Source organism: Arvicola amphibius, chromosome 12 (assembly GCF_903992535.2).
Source record: "Arvicola amphibius chromosome 12, mArvAmp1.2, whole genome shotgun sequence".
Taxonomy (NCBI): Eukaryota; Metazoa; Chordata; class Mammalia; order Rodentia; family Cricetidae; genus Arvicola; species Arvicola amphibius.
In genome coordinates this window covers 136253281-136261481 of record NC_052058.2, presented here as the reverse complement: position 1 = coordinate 136261481, position 8201 = coordinate 136253281, and the positions used below count along the sequence as shown (strand labels likewise).

General features: G+C 50.6%; 1 protein-coding gene across 2 annotated transcripts in view; it reads left to right on the top strand.

Moving 5' to 3' along the window:
* Klf13 (Kruppel like factor 13) overlaps nucleotides 1-8201 on the top strand; it is a 51600-nt gene that overhangs the window by 33553 nt on the left and 9846 nt on the right. Inside the window, exon 1 of one of the 2 annotated variants that reach the window (XR_005283463.1) lies at nucleotides 3607-3744. The exons of the other annotated variant lie outside the window; for it this stretch is intronic. The gene's annotated coding sequence lies outside the window, so the exon portion shown is untranslated. Of the gene's footprint in view, nucleotides 1-3606; nucleotides 3745-8201 lie in introns of those variants that run through there. 2 annotated transcript variants of the gene reach the window in all.

The window sequence follows — 8201 nt, the reverse complement described above, 5'->3', positions numbered from 1 at the left end:
GCTAGTTCCAGGACACAGGACAGGCTCTAGAAACTACAGGGAAACCCTGTCTCGAAAAACCAAAAAAAAAAAAAAAGATCTGTGAGTGGGATTAGGGTGGTACATATAAGGCTGTGTAAATTTGAAAGAATCTGTGAGTGGCCTTCCACAGTGGCCTCCCCTCCCTCCCTCCCTCCCTCCCTCCCTCCCAGTGAGTGAATTGCAGTGCTGTGCTCTCCTTGTTCTCTGGATTCCATAAGGTGGGAAGAGCTGAGTCCCTCCTAGCTGCCCATCTTCCTCTTCCATGTAATGCTCAGATTCTTCATTCAGTGTTGAAGTTGGGTACTTATTGTTGAGACTTCAGAGTTCTTTATGCTGGATGGCTACATTTGTTTTTTTTCTCTCTTTTCCCTGAGACCGGGTTGCTCTGTGTAACAGTCCTGGCTGTCCTGGAACACAATTTGTAGACCAGGCTGGCTTCGAACTCAGAGAGCTCCCCTGCCCTTGCCTTCTGAGTACTGGATTAAAGGCGTGGTCTACCACGCCCTACTAAGTTGCTAAATTGCCAAATTCCATTTTCTTTAGCTCATCCTCAAATAAGAATATTTTCATCAGATAATTAAACCTAGGTCCTGTATTTGTTTGATATCTCAGAAACTCAGAAATTGGAAGCACATCCTTCCTAGGCTGTCAGCCACTGTCTGAGCACAGTATCAGTGTACAGGGTCCCGGTGGGATACCCGGAGAGAGACTGTTGATCCTGGCTTCTGAAATGCTATAGGGTCCTTCAGTTCAGGATGGCAAAGGAATGCAGGGGAAGATGAACCATAAGATACACTCTGTCCCTTTGGAAAGCAGTGCTGAGATCTGAGAATTGAGAGGAAAGACATAGAAATGCTTGTTCTTTGGGTGCTTGTTCTTTGGGTTCAGCTCCCTCCCTCCTGACTTCCATCACCTGCAGGAGACAGTAGATGCAGCATTTCCTTATCTGAAAGCGTCCAGAGTGAAAATTTACCTCCTTGCTTGTACCTCCAGCAGTAACAAGGGAAGGTGCCTGTGTAGGGGAGGGCCTGTCTGTGGTGGTTGCTGTTCTATAGGAGACCCTAGAAACGGAAATTTTCAAATGTGTTTTGTAATCCTTAGTAAAAGGAGAGAAAATACCATTATGAAATGTCTGGCATGTGGTCCTTTTGACCTCTCCAGGCAAGTATACCAGTGTGTGTAAATTAGTGCTGCTTCCTTGTCAGGTTGGGGGTGCTGGTTTGGTGGAAGCAGTCCTGGAGCTAGCGCTCTCGCTCGCTCTCTCTCTCTCTCTCTCTCTCTCTCTCTCTCTGCGCCTCTCCCTCTGCCTCTCCCTCTCCCTCTCCCTCTCCCTCCCCCCCCCCCCCCTCTCTCTCTCTCTCTCTGTGTGTGTGTGTGTGTGTAGGTATATGCACACGGCTTTGGTTTTGTTTTTTTGGTTTTTTTCGAGACAGGGTTTCTCTTTTCTCTGTAGCTTTGGAGCCTGTCCTGGAACTAGCTCTTGTAGACCAGGCTGGTCTCGAACTCACAGAGATCCGCCTGCCTCTGCCTCCCGAGTGCCGAGTGCTGGGATTAAAGGCGTGCGCCACCACCGCCCGGCAGCACACGGCTTTGTGTAGAATGTTGTTGTATTCTTTATGGTTGCCTGAACCACCAGTTCATAAGAAATTCAGAAAGGACAATCACATACCATCTCTTCTCAGAATACTCCATGTTTCTTTCCTGTGCCCATGGCTCTGGAGAGTTTGCCATTTGCCTGCATCCAAACATGTAGTCTGCCATGTGTAAAACCTCCCTGCCTGTGGCTTGTGAGAGCACTGGGTAGTTCCATGTGCTCCCACCCCCACACCCTCATCTCACCCTCCTCCAGATGAATATGGATGCCTCTGAGCTCCCCCACAGCCAGAGCCTTGCTGGAGAGGGGTCTGGACTCAGGACAGGGTTTCTGCACACCTGCCTTGGCACCAATAGAAGTCCCAGGTGGACCTGGATCGTGGAATCCCTTTGAAAGTGACAGTGGGAAAGATCTTTCTAATCCTGGGTGTTACAGAGTTACTTGCCTTCCTTCTGGGTTGGGGCCTCTTGGATCAGCTCCCTTGGGGTCCTGCTCCAGGCCAGGATATCAAAGGTCGTAGGAAATAGGGTCTAAGGAGGAAGGGGCTCTGTGGAAGCCGTGGGCAGGGCTGGGACGGGAATGGGCTGGCTTTGTCTTCTTGATGGCTTCCTGAGCAGAGTTCCCAAACTTCTGAGCAGCTGCAGGCAGAACTGAGGGGTTATACCTATGGCTAAGGGAATTTTGCAGGAAAGCCCAATCTCAAACTAGAAACACAATGGATTTCCCAGAAAATGCTGGGTGTAAGTTGCCAGTAACTGGAGGTGTGTGTGGTCAGTGGGCTGGTGATCCCGTAGAGGAGACTCTGGTGGGCCTTGAGGGTGTGGAGCAGGAATCCTGGCCACTTTGCAGCTGTCGTTAGAAAAGCTGTCGCTGTTCCCACTTTTCCTTTTTTAAATAAAAAAAATTAGGTAGCTGAGACCCACAGTGAAAATGACAATTCTGCTGTGTTTGCTCCATGAAGTCAGCTCTGGATAAACGGTTTGGTTATGTCGTGCTGGCATTTTCATGGAACAGTCCCCCAATTAATTAGAACCTTCTGTGTCACGGGGGGGGCGGGGCAGGCCAGGTAGGAGGTTCAGGACCTCGAGGTAATCACTCTCGGGCTCCCCCAGACACTCTGCTCCTTGGAATGGGCAACTGACTGGCAGCGTTCAGCTCTCCTCTCGCAGATAAGGCCTCGGGGCTGGGGAAGCTGACCCCTTCTGCAGGCAAGGTGGTGTCTGCTGCAGCAAGAGCATTAGTGATGATTGTCCTGCATGGGTGCCGCCCCCAGTTTGTAGACTGGCTGACCAGGAACTGGACAACTGCTACAGCCTGATTTCTGAGGTAGTGGCTAGCCTTCCTCTGCAGAGCCTGAAGTGCCAGGGTACTAAGGATGGGATCTGGTGAGTCTAGGGGCCAGGTGCCTCACAGTGTGACCTGTGTTCGGCCCGTTTGTGGGTCAGATGGACACTGACTTCCTGTTTCTCTCCTTTCACCTATGATACGAGTGTGCAGGCAGCAGGCCATAGCACTTCCCGACAGCACTGTTGTGGTGAGGACGGACATGCAAATTTCTTTCTAGGCAAAAATCTAGGCTTTGAGGCCCAGCTCTGATGGGGCATTGACTCCTCATCTGAGATGGCTTCCACACTTGCGGGTCTCAGGGTTGGTAGAGGCAAGTAAGCTGGCATAATGTGAGGGTGAAGCTGACCTACCATGGCTGGCTCCTCCCTGGAGAACGTAATCTCTGCAAAGCAGGTGCATGCCCTGGCTAGGTACATTTCGGAGGCACCCAGGTGGGGGTGGGAGTGCACAGGGAGAGGATGGAGGAAGGGGGCACAGTAATTACTGAAAGGGCAGAGAGGTAGCCTTCTCAGCTACTTACAAGGTCATGCACCCCCTGGGGCCTTGGTGCCACTGCAGTTTCTTTTGCAGAGGGGGTGTGACCTCTAGCCCCACCCCCAGGTGGACAGAGGGCTTGTTAGTATTGAGCAGCAGTGATTATCTGGGAGTCTACACAGGCTGCTGATTGCTGGAGCTGCCCTAGAACACGGCAGCGTGGCCCACTCTACCAAGGGAAGTGCCTGGGCTTCTCCACATTGTGCCTGTTGCTCTCTGTCTTTACCCTTTCCATCGTGGTCTGAGAGGTAAACTCTTTCCCAGAAGTCTGCTGTATCCCTGGTGCCCACCACTCTAACCCCTACCGAGAGACCCACTCTCCTGCCTTGACATTGGGGTGTGTGTTATGGCTGCAGGTAGGACATACAGGCAGGGAGGTATTCAGGGGATAGCCTAGTGTGGCCTCCAACTCAGGGCAATCTCAGCCTCCATCTCCAGAGCGCTGGAATTACAGACATGAGGTACTGTGTCCAACTGAAAGATATTTAAAGTGTAATTTTGAGTCTGATTTTTTTGTTGTGTTAGAAATGCAACTCGGGGCCCCTTGTATGCTAGGCAAGTGTTCCACTGCTGAGCTGTGCGCCTAGCACTCATGTCTAGTTTTTAAATAGACAGGAACCATGAGTAGCATTTTCTGTTTTTAAGTTTTATTATTGTATAGTGTATATGTGTGCTAGTGTGTGCATGCCACTAGTCACTTGTGGAAGTTATAGAGGACAGCTTTTGGGAGCCTTGTCTTTAGGGTATCTATTGCTGTGAAGAGACACATGACCACGGCAACTCTTATAAAGGAAACATTTAACCGAGTTTAAAGTTTGAAGTTTAGTCCATTATCATCATGGTGGGAGCATGGTGTCCTGCAGGCAGACATGGTACTAGCTACATAAAATACCGAGCAGTATCTTGATGCTAGATGAGACCTCAAAGCCCGCCTCCACAGACTTCCTCCAAGAAGACTACACTTACTCCAACAATGCCGCCTATACTGCTATTCCCTTTGGGGCCATGGTCTTTCAAAACACCACAAGCCTGGTCTCCTTCCACTGTGTGCTCCAAGAGTCTAATTCATGTTGTCAGGCTGGCATGGCAAGTGCTTTTTACCCACTGTCCGATCTTGCCAGCCCCGTGACTAGCATCATTTTCTAGTTGACCATATGGAATTTGGGTGTGTGTGGGGGGGGAGGGGCTTGGCTTGGCTTAAGTAGCGTTGCAGCCTTCCCTGTCCTCTGTCTGCAAAGGAGAACCTGTTCTCACTTCTGCACAGACAGGCAGGTGCATGTGCACCTTCATACTGTTTGTCCAAATGCTTCATGCTTTTGTTCTGGGCCTTGTCTTCCTTGTGAGGCTGTAATACTTGGTAGCCTGACTCTTATGGTCCACAAAGAACACCGGCTTATTCATGTCATTCTTCAGTACATGTGTTCCACAGTTTCTTAAACATCTGTTGAAGAACCCTATTTATTTCTGGGCTTCAGCTATGCTGATCAGTCAAGTGCGAATGCCATTTTCTTAGTGTGCAGGCCTTGTGTAGGCTAGGCACCGGAAGGTTTAGGGGACTGGAGGATTTGAAAATGTGACAGTAGGGGCTGGCCCAGCACCTTGAGCATGACGGTTGACACGGAGCTGCAGTCTCAGCCACCACGTTTATAATCTCACTAATGTTGCCAAGTCTCCCAAGTCACCCGAGAAGCGCTTTTCGCAATTCCCTCTGCTTACAGAGGTACAGTGTGGTTGTGTCCCTGTAGCCTGACCCTCTGGTGAATAAAAGGTGTATTTCAGTGGATTCTTTCTGCCTTGAAGTCCTGATGGAGGGATGTTTGGGGTTGTTTGAGAGACCTACTGTAATCTCCCCACGAACTGCTTCTGCGTGGTTTTCCATTTTTTCCTTCCAGTTTTCATGAACTCAGTATTGAAGATGGTGAGTGAGCTTCATGTGTATCTTTTCCTGCTTGTCATTCTCCTTTCTCTCTTGTTTAGAATGACTTCGTCTGCCAAGTTCTGTGTAGCCCAGTTAGCAGTCTTTACTTTCATGGCTTCTGGACTTTGACTTATATAAAGAACTTTGGCCCACGTGTTATAGAGCAGTTTGCTCGTAGAGCATTCATGGTTTCATCTTTGACAGTCAAATCTTTGACAAGTTAGGCTTTCTTTTAACTTTCGACATTTGAACTGGTCTATAAATGTTGAGTATATTTACGGAGGGCTGTGTGATGTATTGTGATTGTAGCATAATGGATGAAGTATGGGGCTAACCCTTACAGACACTGATTGTTTTAATACTTCTTGTGACACTCCCCCTCTCACTTGATATGTCTGATGGAGTTGCCACTTTGTTTGAGTCTGGCTCTGCCCTCCTGCCCCACTCCAGCAGCTCGTTATTAGCTGCCACAGCTATATCTTCAGACATGGCAGTTCCTTTGCAGAGCTTTTCTGACTTTATTTTCTGTACACATTTTATTTATACACAAATTATCCCACGCCAAATTGCAACAACTAAAACACCAACTTCAAGAAATGTCCCTGCATCCACTGCAGAAACTGTCAAGACACATATTGGTCCATAGTGGAGGCCGAGGTTGAGTAGCAGTCTCCCTTCAGCATCCGGATGGCGTGCATGCCTGCGCTTACTGCTTTTCAGACTCTTGGCTAAGATCAGGTGTAGGGATATGATGCGATCCGTGGCACTGGTTCCCACAACAGTAGCAGCAGGCCAGAGTGCCCTGAAGTAGGGTCGGGGCAAGAGCGGCATCCGTAGCCAGTGGTTCCTCCCACTGCTGCATGCCACCCATTTGCCCAGGCGTCCAAGTCCACAGGTGATAAAAACCTATCTCTTACAAGCGGGCGCCTGTCCTCCAGTCTTTCTCTGCCCCTCACAGTGACTGAGAAAGAGGTCAGATGACAACTGAGGGCACCAGCGGCAGTATGTATGTGGGCAGGGAAGACAGTTTCCTTGCTTCGTGCACCTCTCCTGATGCACCCCCGAGTCCTGGGTCCTGGCTGTGACTGGCTCTGCCACTAGCCAGCTCTCCTCCCGGGGTGTATATATCTCACCTGTTCTGTGGGTGAAGGAGGCAAGTCATTTGCAGATTAGCTGTCTAGCAACCACATGGAACCCTTAAGGGATTAGGGAAGTCCACTCACTAGTCAGAGTCAATCTTTCATCCCCAATGAGGCTGTGTACCAGAATTTTTCTTTGAGGTCTCCAGTTGATCATCCCAAATATTTTTAGCTATGTGTTGAGCTTTGCTAGGAGAACAAGCAGGCCTTCTTGGAGTGAAGACTATCTCAAGGCATTTTTGAGGTTGAAAGCTAGAAGTGGCCCCTAGCCAGTGACCACGGATCAAAGCTGTTTAGTGATGAATGACAGCCCACTCTGGTATGGAGTAGCCAAGACTGTGAGAGGCTGCGAGGTGTAGGTGTAGGATCTCTTTAAAGGCTTCTGATTGTTCTGCCCTTCCTCCCTAACCCCCACAGAGATTCCTTAAGCCTGCAGAGGGCTCTTCATGTAATCTAGGATATTGCATAATATTGATGATCTGCTTTTGCAGGGTCTCCTGGTCAGAGGGGCATCACTCCCAGGCCCTCCCTTCTCCCTCTGCAATAAGAGTTGGATGCTGGCTTGGGCAGTAAACCTACACACCAAGATCAAGCAGTAGGTTGCTCTGCCCTGTCCTCAGCACATGTAGGATGGGGCTAGGGAGGGCAACAGAAAAGTCTCAAAAAACACATGCTATTCCTGAGAGAGGCATTGTGGTTTGTGCAGGTGCTGCTGGAACCTGGAGTCGCCCCCTCTGTTGGTGGGGAGGAGTGAGTGGCAGTGAGACTTAGCTCTCTGATTGGTGCTAGGTTGGAGCATGCCCGTTGGACCGGAGGATCCAGCACAGCTGAGCTCAGATTCTGAGCTGAAGCACTTTGAGAAACCAGCAGCACTTGTGCGCCTCTGCTGCGGGACAGCGCGCGCCCAAACCCAGTAAGGGCTTTGGCGGGAGGAGAGCCTCGGCTGGGCTGTCTTCGCTTCCCCTCCTCCGGCCAGCCTCACAGAGAACACGCTGTTCCCGCCCAGGCCTGCGGCTTGGGCAAGAGCGTGTGGGACGTTGTGTTCCCTGATAAGATGAGGCAATCACGCTCAGCCTGTGCCCTGTGCTGCTTGCTGCTAGTAGCGGCCTCGCGGCGGCGCCAGGGAACATTTATGTAACTGTGGTCCTGGCGAGCCAAGTACCCCTGGCCAGTCTCACCTCCGGCTAAATCCCCAAGACACACTGCACCCCCACACCTCCAGCTTTGTTCTGAAGTCCCCCCCATAAGGCTTAAGCCACCGCACCTATGCAGGATCCCCATTCCATAGCCCCCCTTCCCCAGGACTATAGCCTCTGGCTCCTGTGCCTCCCCAGGCACTTCCCCAACCCTGTGACACCAACACAGCCTAGCCCTGACCCAGTCCCCTTCAGTGGTTGGTCTTCTTTGACTTTTCTGTTCCTTACTTCCCTGCCCACCCAGTCACAGTGCCTCAAATTCAGCAGCCAGCCCCCTTTCTCCCACCGGGTTTTCCTTCACAAAGCCTGATCCCCCATCTTGCTCCGTGGCTCCAGTCACCTCCCCATGCACCTTTATTGGTCATCCAACATCCTGTCCCCTGGTCCCTTTGAGCTTCTGAGAATGGGGTCCCCGAGGGCTTTGGAATTTCTCAGAAAGGCTAGCTTCCTCT